This window comes from Saccopteryx leptura, chromosome 3 (genome assembly GCF_036850995.1).
Source record: "Saccopteryx leptura isolate mSacLep1 chromosome 3, mSacLep1_pri_phased_curated, whole genome shotgun sequence".
Lineage (NCBI taxonomy): Eukaryota > Metazoa > Chordata > Mammalia > Chiroptera > Emballonuridae > Saccopteryx > Saccopteryx leptura.
The window spans coordinates 100,942,356-100,955,671 of record NC_089505.1 but is presented as its reverse complement, the minus strand read 5'-3'; positions in this window follow the sequence as shown (position 1 = coordinate 100,955,671).

Genomic DNA, 13,316 nt, shown 5'->3' with positions numbered 1-13,316 from the left:
CGGAGACATCAGGCCTGGGGCCTCAGTGTACCAGGTCGATGCTGTAACCACTGCACCACCTCCAGTCAAGCAGGGGTGGTTCTTCTTGAGGCGGCCAAGGAAGTCATCCCTAAGATTTGAGGAAGACCCAGATAAATCTGGTGACAGGGCCAGAATATGATGCCCACTCTAGTGAGGGGAGCAATCCCCTTGCAACAAGGAGGTATTGCAGATGCTAAAGAGGTCCAATGTGGAGAAGATTAGTTAGGTAGTGGGGTATGAGAGTTGCCTTCAAATACTTGAAGAATAGTCATATAGAACAGTAGCTTTCAAATTTATAGACTGTGACCCATGGTCAGAAATGCATTTTGTATTGTGATCCAGCATAAACATGTATATAACAAATTAAACAAGAGATTACAGACTATGGATTGCATTTTGAAAATCACCAATGTGATAAGGAATGAGACTTATTCTGAGCTGATTTCAAGGGTAGGAATTAGGATAAGTGAAGAGAGAGAGAGAAAGAGAGACCAGCTTTGAAACATAAAAGGACCTTCTAGCAATTAGAACTACCCAGTAGTGAACTGCCTCAAGAATTTTCAAACTGAGCTCTAGGGGACTCCAGCATTCTGTGAAAATTCAAGACAGCCTCAAATATTAAGAAAATGAAAAGGCAAACCTCAGACTTGGAGCAAATACTTCCAAAACATATATATGATAAAGGGCTTGTATTCCGAATGTATTAAGAACTTCTATGCCTGATCAGGTGGTGGCGCAGTGGATAGTGTCAGGCTGGGATACAGAGAACCTAGATTCAAAACCCTGAGGTTGTGGCTTGAGCATGGGCTCATCTGGCTTGAGTGAGGGTTCACCAGCTTGAGCATGGGATTGCTGGCTTGAGCGTGGGATCATAGACATGACCCCATGGTCACTGGCTTGAGCCCAAAGGTCGTTGGCTTGAGTAAGAAGTCACTCACTCTGCTGTAGACCCCCCCCCCGCCCCTGGTCAAGGCACATGTGAGAAAGCAATCAATGAACAACTAAGGAGCCACAACGAGGAATTGATGCTTCTCATCTCTCTCCCTTCCTGTCTGTCTGTCCCTATCTGTTCCTCTTTCTGTCTCTGTCACACACACAAAAAAACTTTTACAACTCAATAAGATAATTCAATTGTTTAAAAAAGGGCAGAATATTTGAATGCACAGACACTTCACCAAAGAAGGCAAACAAATGACAAATAAGCACATGAAAATATACAAATTAAAGTGACAATGAGATATTACCATGGAACCACTAGAATGATTAAAATGAATAAGATTCACTAGACAAGTGTTAGTGAGAATGTGCGGCAACCGAAACACACTACTGATACAAGCAACAACATGGAGGAATCTCAAAAGCAACGTGCTAAGTGAAAAGAGACAGATAAAAACCAGCATGGGGTGGAAACAAAGGTAGATTTACAGTTGTGAGTACACAAAACACAGAGTTTCTGCTTGTATTATTATTTAGTAATGATTGTATTACTTTTCATCTGAACAACTGTAAGCCTGCTTTTACCTCATTCAGTATACTGTATGATTACATATATAGGACTTTCTAAAAAGGCAACTGTTGTGACAGAAAGCAGAGCAGTGGTTGCCAGACGCCAGGGTTGGGAGGGTATTGACTGCAAAGAGACACAGAAAACTTTCAGGGCTGATGGATATATTTATATCTTAATTGGTGTGGTATGTAACATACTTGTAAACATTTGCCAAAATTTAGAATTTGTACACATAGAACTACTGAATTATATTGTATGTAAAGTATCTCAGTGAAGATAAATTTATAAAGTGTAAGCCTTCCGTAGCTCTGGAAGCAACATCAACTGTGAATACTCACACAGTCCCTGCTACAGGCAGTGCGTGCAGTGTGCTTCACTTGAGGTCATAGGTCCTGGCAAAGCTCAGCCCCTCCCCACAGGATTTCTTAGTCTATCCTGCAGAGAGAACAACGCTCCATCAACATCATTAACAAAAACGTGAAAGGATCCTACAAATGCTGTATTTTGCTGTTTCAGGTGCTTTGAAGAACATAGAGTTTCTCATCAAACAAATGAAACATATCACAGAACTTCACTAAGATGGACAATTCTGCACAGAACAACCAAAAATCTGGAAAAAAACATTCTAGAATTGTCAACAAAGTACAGAAAGGTCTAGTGAATCTAATAATAGATGTCTTTGTGTGTGTGTTGGGGGGGAGTTAAATTTTATATTTATATCTAAACGTATCCATTTATACTCATGATTTTACATTTTATATTTACCCACATATTTACTATTTCCAGAGCTCTTCATACCTTCATGTAGACAGAGATTTCCAACTGGCATCATTTATCTTCTGCCTAAAGGACTTTCCTTAACATTTCTTAGAGTTCCAGTTTGCTGGTGATTAATTCTTCCAGCGTTTGTATACACTTAAAAGTCTTAATTTTACTTTTGTTTTTGAAAGGTATTTTACTGGATACAGGATTCTAGGGTGAGTTTTTTTTTTCCTTCTCTTTCCTTTAAAGATACTGTTTCCATCAGTAGCCTGCTGTCTCTTATATTGGCTCCCTTTGTGTGTAATGTGTCTTTTTTTTCTCCGCCTGATTTTAAGATTTTCCTCTGTATCACTTTTTAAAAGCAATTTATTTTATGTGCCATGGTATGGTTTTATTCATGTTTCATGTGCTTGAAGTTCATGGACTTTCTTGGATCTGGGGGTCTATTGTTTTTATCCAATTTTGAAATTATTCATTTCTTTTTTCTTGAAATAATTTTTTCCCCTCTCTCCCCACATCTCTTCTCTGGAGAGTCTGATTGCATGTATATTAGCCTCCTGGGAGTTGTCGTGCAGCTCACTGATACTTTGTATTTTTAAATCCTTTTTCTCTCTGTATTTTATTTTGGATAGGTTTTATTTCTGTATCTTTTTTTTTTTTTTTTCATTTTTCTGAAGCTGGAAACAGGGAGAGACAGTCAGACAGACTCCCGCATGCGCCCGACCGGGATCCACCTGGCACGTCCACCATGGGGCGACGCTCTGCCCACCAGGGGGCGATGCTCTGCCCATCCTGGGCGTCGCCATGTTGCGACCAGAGCCACTCTAGCGCCTGAGGCAGAGGCCACAGAGCCATCCCCAGCGCCCGGGCCATCTTTGCTCCAATGGAGCCTTGGCTGCGGGAGGGGAAGAGAGAGACAGAGAGGAAGGCGTGGCGGAGGGGTGGAAAAGCAAATGGGCGCTTCTCCTGTGTGCCCTGGCCGGGAATCGAACCCGGGTCCTCCGCACGCTAGGCCAATGCTCTACCGCTGCGCCAACTGGCCAGGGCATTTCTGTATCTTTTTACTAGTTTACTAGTCTTCTTCCACACTGTCTGTTCTGTTCATCTCATCTAATGTATTTTTAATCTCAGATATCTTCATTTTCAACTACAGCAGTTTGATTTGGATCATTTTTCTATCTTCTATGTCTCTACTTAACATATGCTAATCTTTTCTCTAGCTTCTTGAACATATCAAATATAGTTATTATAGAGATGATAATATTCTTGTAATTCTCATCTGTATCATTTCTGAGTTGGTTTTGATAATTTTCTCCTTATTATAATTTGTTTCTTCTTCCTTCTTTGCATGCCGATCACGTTTTTATCAGATGCTGGATATTTTGAATTGGGTCTATAAATATTTTTTGTAGTCCTTCCAATTCTTATGCTTTGTTCTGAGAGGTACTCAAATTACTTGGAAACAGTTTGATCTTTTGAAGTCTCACTTGTAAGCAGTATTTATTCTGGGGATAATTTCACCCTATATTTGAGGCAAAACCTTGCTGTATACTCTACTTTTAGGTTCTATGACTTATGAGGTTTCCCATTCTGACTTGTGGGAACAAGAACTATTCCTGCAGGGCCCAGTGTACACTTCAGGTATTATTCACCCTCATTCTTTCAGTTGATTCTTCCCCAGCCTTGGGTGGTTTTCTCATATGCTTGTGCTGATTGATACTCAGGACACTACTCAAGGAGAACCCAGTGCACATCACAGAGCTCCTTCTCTGTGTCACTCTCTCTTCTCTGGTTCTGTGCCCTGTGTAGTCTGGCCATCTGTCCTTTCTGGGTCCCCGGATTCATTTCCTCAACACAAGAAGACCACGAGGCTCCACTTGCATTCCTCCTTCTCGTGCTGTGGCTGGAAGCTTCTCTCGTAAGCCACAAACTGGGGGCAATCTTACCGCGAACCTGAAATGTTTCCCACCCCCAGGCCCAGAAAGAGGGGGCACAGCTTAGAGTTCAGAAGTCTGAGCTCATCAGACAAACTGCACTGAACCTCAGCTGCTGCCCTATTAAGTGTTGCTGTATGATTTTGGATGAGTAACATAATCTCTCTAAGCCTCAGTTTCCTCATCTGTACACCTTGCTGGCAATAGTATACCCCACTAGGGGCCCCTGTTGGCATTGGGCTTTCCTTCTGAAAAGCAGTTTTGTGTTTTTAAAAAACTTGGAGACTAAGAAATGGGCCTTACAGACAGTTTTCATGCAATGTCACCCCACCCCAACACCTCCCTTCTTCCCTACTCTTGGCCATGCTTGCCCACTACTGCACACACTTCCTCTCAGGCTGAGCACTCCCACGTTGAGAAACCTTGGCTCACTGTTGTGGATGTGTTGCAGTTGGGAAAGACCCTCCCTCCCCAAATTTGGCTTGGAGCTCAAGACTGACAATGACACACACACACACACACACACACACACACACACACTCACACAGAGGGGACGTGAAAAGGTTTATTACTCACATAATGAGGCTCTCTGGGGGAGAGCAGGGCAGGCTTCCTGATCTGGCCCAATAATGGCTCCCAAGAGCAGGGAAAGGAGACTGACTTGGGATTGACTGTGATGAGGAGGTGGCACTGTGGGGAGGGCACGGTTTGTTTGCCAGGCTGAATTTCTAGCTGGTAACGAGACAGGGAGCACCTGGGCCTTCTCCTCAGCTTACCCAGCCACGGGGCACAGAAGGAAGAGGAAGGGGCGAGGTTTTAAAAGCTCTCAGCAGTCAAACATGGAAAACCGGAGTGCGATTCTGTTACAGTCACAGAGTAGAGTTTGCAAGCCGTCTGGTGTGTGGATGAATGCTGCCTGTAGAATTAATGTTGTGGCGTTCTCCCAAGCGTGGGGGTTGGGGGGTGGGAGGAGGCAAGAGGGGAATTTCATGTATCATTTATACATCACAACCCAGATGCATACAATTTGAACTTGATCTCCTATAAATGATGCCCTTGTGCTTTTTAACCCCATGTCTGCTCAAAGCAGAGCTAAACTTATACTGTTTTTGCACAGTGACCGGAAAATGAGAGAGCCCTATTCTGGGATTTCCCTGATGTGTGACTCTGGGCTGCGGGTGAGCGATGGTTTCGTGTCCTCTCCCTGCTCAGCAGGAACACCTTCCCTGTCAGATCCTCCATCATTCCTGGGACAATTCACTTCCACGATGTAACCAAGTGTCACTAGTTTAAGAGCTGAGGGAGAACTCCCAATAAATCACCAAGAGGGAAAGAAAGTAAAGTAAGGAATAATAAAAAAAATCCAGTTTCATGTTTATCTCTTGTCAAAAGACAAATTTCTCTTCTATTCCATTTAAAACAAAACGTTTATCTGCAGCTCTGTGTCTTTTGCACTTGTCAGTTCTTTGTTCCATGCTAATTTTTGTTTTATTTTTGTTGTTTAGGTTTTACTGCTGCATATCCAACACAACCTTCCATTCCTTCTAAAGATAAGTCTTCAGTGATCCTAGAATCAGAAAAAAAAGGATTTAGTAGTCAAACCAAGAGATTTTATTATAAGCAGGTAATGATGACATTGTCTTAAGAGATTCTTGACGTTTTTACTCTGGCTTTACGGGACCTGCAGGCAAGTGTGGCTGGTGCGTCTGTCCTGTGACCAGTAGAGGGCAGTGTTATCCAAGGAGCCGCAGCAGCCTCTCCACCTGTGCTCTTGGTTTTAAGAATGAGCTGAAACAGTCATAGACACAGAGAGCAGACTGGTGGTCGCCAGGGGCCAGAGGGGTTGGAGGACTGATGAAGAGATTAAGAAGTACAAATTGGGAGTTACAGAACAGTCTCGGGATGTAAAGTACAGCATAGGGAATATAGTCAATAATATTGCTATAATTATATCCGGGGTGCGGGGAACACTTTGTAAAGTATGTGATTGTCTAACTACTATTCTGTACACCTGCAGCCAATACAAAATGATATTGAAAGTAAAGAATTTTTTTAAAGCTAGGGGAAAAAAAGAATGAGCTGGAAAGATTAAATCAAGGAGAAACGATATGTCCAGATGCCGCTACAAAAAAAATTTTTTTACATAAGAAATGTATTTTAAAAATTATAGAAATAATACATTCAAAAATCTCAGGGAGATAAGTAAAAGGTTAAAATATTTTCCCCTTATTCTCCCAGCCTCACTCCTTATAACATGAAGGGAAATCACAAGACTTTAAAAAATAACATAAAAGGAAATATAGAAGTCTAATGAATTTAAAATGACCTTTATGATAAAAGTCCCCCTCTTTTTTTAGACTTCTTTTAACAATATACTGTTCCTGTATTTCCTTAATTCTTACTTACTCTCTCCCCCAAATATCTCTCTTTTTTCCTCTTTGATCGGAAAAGTTGGCTTCTGACAGCTCTTCATCTAACTCAGGGGTCCCCAAACTACGGCCCGCGGGCCACATGCGGCCCCCTGAGGCCATTTATCTGGCCCCCGCTGCACTTCCGGAAGGGGCACTTCTTTCATTGGTGGTCAGTGGAGGAGCATAGTTCCCATTGAAATACTGGTCAGTTTGTTGATTTAAATTTACTTGTTTGTTATTTTAAATATTGTATTTCTTCCTGTTTTGTTTTTTTACTTTAAAATAAGATATGTGCAGTGTGCATAGGGATCTGTTCATAGTTTTTTTTATAGTCCGGCCCTCCAACGGTCTGAGGGACGGTGAACTGGCCCCCTGTGTAAAAAGTTTGGGGACCCCTGATCTAACTGGAGGGATTTCACCTGCTGGACTCGGAGCTCTGACCTTCCCCTCTCTCACCAGCAGGGGGCTGAAACAACTCGCCAACGTTTTGCGTTTTCTTTAAAATCTTCATTCCTTTATTCATTTAACCAAGACCTTTAGAGTAACATTCTTTTGGAGTAATCATCATCTCAGTTACCTTTTGCTGCATTCTAAAAATGCTTTTCATCGTACCACCTTGCCAAGGTGGTGGAGAGGAAATGAGGCGATCTGGGTTCTGAATGAATGCAGGTGAGTCAAGGAGGAGCTGAGGGGCCTTATCAAGTCGCTTTGCTGCTTGTCTGTTCCTTCTTTGTAAACAAGAAAGCTGAACTAGAAAACATTTAAGTTTCCTCCACTTCTGGTATTTTAGGATTCCAAGAAAGCAACTAAAGGATATAGTGTGTGTGTGTGTGTGTGTCTCTCTCTCTCTCTCTCACACACACACACACACACACACACACACATTTTAATTACTTGTAGGTTTTCCCCAAAGATGATAAATAAGATACATGCTTAGGAGTTTTCTCTCTTCTCTCTCTAGTTTCTTCATCTATGTTCTAACTTGCCGTCTGTCTCTCTTTCTCTTTTTTTGTCTGGTTTCCCATTTGTCAATTTAATGATAATATATTGTCCATCTCCAGGATATGTGCAGTCCAGCCTCCAATAAAAGTAATAGCAGCTGCCACTTATGATCCCTACGATAGGTGAAATCACTTTTAGACCACATCTCTAATCCTCAGAACAATGCTAAAGGGAAGGGTTTATTATCTTAACAGAAGAGGAAACAGGCTTAGAGAAGTAAAATGACCCACCCACGGTCACATAACACAGGGTTTGGCCCATAAGAATCCCTACATAAATGCTTGCTAAATCAATGTTGAAAGAATTAGACCTCAAACCCAGGTCTAGCTCACTCCAAAGCCTCACGCTCTTTCCACACACTGCACCACACCTGCCTTTGTGGCCTGGCAAAGCCATAAATTCGGTCTATGAAAGTCAGAGTGCGTGCTTCTGAAAAGGATTTAGCAAAACAGACCAAGCTCAAGATAGGGATAAGTTGTCAAGTAATGTGCGAAAGGCTCCATTCTACATGATCTAGCGCTGAAGACGCAAATACAGGAGTGGAATGGGCTGGATTTTAATGTTAGCATCTTAAATTACTAGTAGCTTTCAGAAAATTTCCTGCTGAAGGGACCGAGAGGTGACAGCCAGCTAAAGCAATTGGCAGCGCCAAGTGCAGAAATAGCTCAGAAATTTGATTCGTACTTTTCAAATGCGGTTGTGTTGATTTGACAGCGTGAAACTTTCACCTGGTATTTGAAAAGCACTTGGTAAATAAGTATGGGATTTTTGTGGAAAGGGCAAGGAGTCCATACATCAGGTTCCCTGTGTTCTGCTCTGTGACTACCTGTGTGCCGGGAGTCACCTGCCTTTTCTGGGTTTCAGTTTTCTCATCTGAAACATAAAATTTCTATTATATAATTATATTAGGTTCTTCAAGCTATAAAAACAGGGGGGGAAAAAGTCTTATTCTGTGCTCATTGTTCTCATTTTTCCTGCGGGAAATGGGCACTGAGCAGTTAAGGACTTTGTTTAGCGTCACCCAATAATTTAGTGAGGCAATGCGAACTAACAACAGAATTTAAAGCCCCAATGTCTCACCGCCCTTCTTAAAACATCACTCGCACACACCCTGTGCCTGATCTCATCACTCGGTTGTGGCCTCACATTAATTCTGTGACCCACTTAGCACCTCTAACATCGGTGCCCTTTGAAACGTGCACTTACCGTAGCAGTCTAACCTCGTAGGAACCGCCACGGCCTTGCTGCCTGGCTCACATTTCCCAGCAGAGTCTGACTGCAGGGTATAAGGAATCCTTCACAGGCTCGGTCTCTGGACTGGCAAGCCCGGCTGCTAGAGAAGAAGTCTGCTTCTCTGCACACTTTACAGTTTTTTACAGATATGTCGGGGACTCTTGGACATGACGAGACACGCCTGGCCTGGGACAGAGCACAGCCCAGCAGCCCGATGGACATTACCCCCATCCCCCACCCATTTCTGTCCCTGCTTCACCAAGGATGGCAGTTACAGTTTCCCAAGCAGTGTAACACTGAGAATGCCCCACTTAAGGTCTTTGCAGCTCTGTTTTCTCATCTTAAAAATAAAGGTGATACGATAGGTAGGCCCTTCCCAGGGAGCACTGTTCTATGATTCTAAACCAGGCTGATCCCTCCAGGCTCAAATGAATGAATAGTGTTAGGATGTGGGCACCATAGCCTCTGGATGGGCAGAGTTTAAAAAGATGTGCTCTCCCTGGCCGGTTGGCTCAGTGGTAGAGCGTCGGCCTGGCGTGCAGGAGTCCCGGGTTCGATTTCCGGCCAGGGCACACAGGAGAAGCACCCATCTGCTTCTACACCCCTCCCCCTCTTTTTCCTCTCTGTCTCTCTCTTCCCTTCCTGCAGCCAAGGCTCCATTGGAGCAAAGTTGGCCTGGACGCTGAGGATGGCTCTATGGCCTCTGCCTCAGGCGCTAGAATGGCTCTGGTTGCAACAGAGCGACGCCCCAGATGGGCAGAGCATTGCCCCCTGGTGGGCATGCTGGGTGGATCCCGGTCGGGTGCATGCGCGAGTCTGTCTGACTACCTCCCCGTTTCCAACTTCAGAAAAATACAACAACAACAACAAAAAAAGATGTGCTCATTTCACACATAGCCTGACAGTAAATCTACCCTCTCAAAATATAGGCAGGCCCATGTTTAATTTGTGGTGAAATCATACAACGTTGATACTGTTCACTTATTAACCTGCTAAGGCACTGGGCCAGGGGTATTTTACATGTCAGGGATATTTAAATGTTCACGGGGATAATTACCCCAAGTGTGCACTCAGCTGCATGTTTGAAATGCAGCAGGGTCTGCCCCAGCTCCCTGCTCTGGAAGCCTGACTTCTCTACCTCAGTCACCAGCACCCTTCATAAGGGGTCACAGGACACAGTCCTGGAAACAGCAGACACGGCTGGCACTGACAGCAGGCCAGGCAGCCCTTTGAAGACCTTTGCATTTATTAATTTACTTAATCCCTAAAATAGCCCCGTGAGCTAAGTCCCATCAATATCCCCCTTTTCAGATAATGACCCTGAGACACAGGAGGGTTAAGTGTTGAGCGGCGAGGGTCAGGCAGGGTGAGGACGAACCCAGACAGCAGCGCCCCATTCCCAGACAGGGGATCCCCACTTCTCCCCGGGGCGGAAGCAAGCACACCGCCTCTCAGCTCCCGAAGCCAGTCTAGTGTCCCTGACATCTCTGCCTGGCCTGATGTGACGGGTGTGCACATCTCAGCTCCACCTGCCTGGGAACTTCTTGGGTAGCAATCCTCGCTGTCCTTTCCAGACCTCAAAGCCCCTCAGAAGGGGGTAGAAGAAATGACCCTATCACAACTCTCTGCATCTCTGATCGAGTCACCAGAACATGTCGCCCGAGCCACCATGCTTTGCTGTGCCTCCTTCCTGCCACCCCCGGGACCTGTGAGCTGCACACTGGTTGCGCCTGTGACTTCACACCTTAGCAGAGGCCCCTGCCCCCAGCAGGCTTCAATATGTGTTTGTGGAACTGAGTTTTTGTCCACATTCCACTCGGGATTTCAAGGGACTGCTATTAAGCTGACCCCAGATCTGAGAGAGTGGAGGGCTCTGGACAAGAGGAGTGTGGGGCTCCCAGGGATGACTGAGTTAGCAGAGACTTTCAATATATGGCTTACCCTCTCTTGTCTGACTCTGTTTCCAACCTAGCCGGGCCAGCGATGGGCAGAGACCTGGTCCACATCCTCAGCCCTCTCCCCGCGGTCGTCCCCCGTGGCCTGCGTCCCAGCTGCCCTTCCTTTCCCCTGCTCTTCCCCCTCGGGCTCTAAGAAACACTCTCCTCAAGAGAACTCACCCTGGGCGCCCCCTGCAGGCTCCCAAGGACGCTTGTTTCTGTCATCCTCCCCCATTCTGAACAGAGAAGTAGTCTTTTCTTGTTTGAAGTGCACTTGCTCGCTGGGCCTCTCCCTTTTCTACTGTGATCAGAGGTGTGAAAATGTTGATGCGCCCGTGAGTGTGTGGAGAGGGGGAGGGGCAGAAAGCAGAAAGGAGAAAGGGCATCATAGAAGGGCAGGAGCTCAGAGCTGTGGGCAGTTTGAACCAGAAGGGCTTCAGTGAACGGATGTGTTGTCCAAGATCCTAAGTCTACAGGCATTTTTAAAAGGGAATCGTTCCCTCAGGAGCCCCAAATTCCTGTGTGGTTTTGCCAATGGAGTAGCCACAGGACAGGGCACCGGTGTCCACCTCAGGCATGTCCCCCTTCTGTGATACACCACTAGCCATTAGCAAACTTCTAGTTTTCATTCATCCTGGCCACCCTGAGAAACAGCAGCTAACCAGCCTCAGACTAGACCGAAGCAAGATAGAACAACTTTAAAGAGTTAAAAGGTAGCTCCAGTGTGCTCTTTAGCCAATGATCCAACAGAGACCTTATTTTCCAAGCCAGGAAATGGTTTGACAAACATTGATTTGACAAACCTGAAAGTTTTGGTTGGACAAAATCTATGAAATTTAGGCTGTGTGCCAGGGTGACTGGTTCCGGGCGGTGGGACACTAAGCCCTCCCATAACCTATGGGGCTCACTGGGGTGAGGAGGTAAATGCCCTGATCCCTCTTTTTCCCTCTCCTCCTCCTCCTCCCTCTCTAAACCTATCCCAAAGTCAAGTGAATGTAGGTCTGTCTCCCACACTTGACGCATGCAGAAGCTGCCCATTTGGGACTTTAATCCTTCAAATGAGCTTTCAAAGTGTATTTCAACCAACTGCCACCCAGAGGTGTGTTCAGTGGGGGGCGGGAGCACACGAGCCCATCATCCCTTGCTCAGCCCCACTCTGGAGGGCTGCGACCCCAAGGGAAGGTCCTGGCTCCACTGAGACTAGTGCAGGCCACGCGAAGACTAGTGATGATGACACGCCAGACCTGCCGTAACCTCTCTCCGCATATTGACTCATTGAATCGTCACACTGAGAGGCAGGCACACGGAGACGGGAATAGCACCTGGCACTGTCCTTTCTGGAGCTCACTCAGCAGTAGAGCTCAGAGAAATAGTTCTCATCCCTTCTCCCTCCCCACACCCATGTTTGTTTCATGTGCTTATTTGGTTTGTGCCCTCTGGGGTAGTCTTGGCCAAGAAACTCGAGGGTGGCTAAGTTCACACCAGTGGCAAGTTGAAATCTTGTTCTCTGGGTTGTGCTCTGAGAGGCCTCAATTCATCAAAGTCACACAACATTAGTCACATGAACTGTTAGCCCAGGGGTGGAAGGTCTGAATTTTTACTGCCTTCCCCTTCCCAGCGAACTACCCCACCACCTCTCACAGTTGCAGGAGAAGGCTTGAATTCTCTGCTGCTGGACATTTTCCTTCAAGTCGCTTCAAAGCCTACTTGGGTGTCACATGAAGGTAGCAAGTGGTGTGTGGATGAACCAACTCTCCCCTCTACTAAGAAAAGCTCTGATGTATAGCTTTTGCCAACTTCTGTGGTGTAAATACTCCAGTTTCTGAATTGTTAAGTTACCCTCACAGGCTGCCATTGGCCAGCTCCCGCATACTGCTGCCTGGAGGACTCCTCTTGGACATTCACTAGGAGCAAACAAGGAGCACTTTCCCCTCCAGACTAAGAGGGACATTCCTCTTATTTGGCCTGGACTCAAACCAGTTTGTGATGTGGCAGAATTAAAACATGATTAAGCTCCAGTAGGGTTGCCAGGTATTTCTAGTTAATTTAGAACTTCAGATAAATAACAAATAGCTATTTTACTATAAGTGTGCCTCAAAAGTGCATGGGATAGCTGACCAGGCGGTGGCGCAGTAGATAGAGCGTCAGACTGGGATGTAGAGGACCCAGGTTTGAGACCCCGAGGTTGCCAGTGTGAGTGCGGGCTCATCTGGTTTAAGCAAGGCTCACCAGCATGAGCCCAAGGTTGCTGGGTTGAGCAAGGGGTCACTTGTTCTGCTATAGCCCCCTGGTCAAGGCACATATGAGAAAGCAATCAATGAACAACTAAAGTGCTGCAATGAAGAATTGATGTTTCTCATCTCTCTCCCTTCCTGTCTGTCTGTCCCTATCTGTCCCTCTCTCCGACTTTCTCTGTCTCTGTCACACAAAACAAAACAAAAACAAAAAACAAAACAACAAAAAAAACTGCATATGACCTACTTCAACTAAAATAGATTTTGTTGTTCAT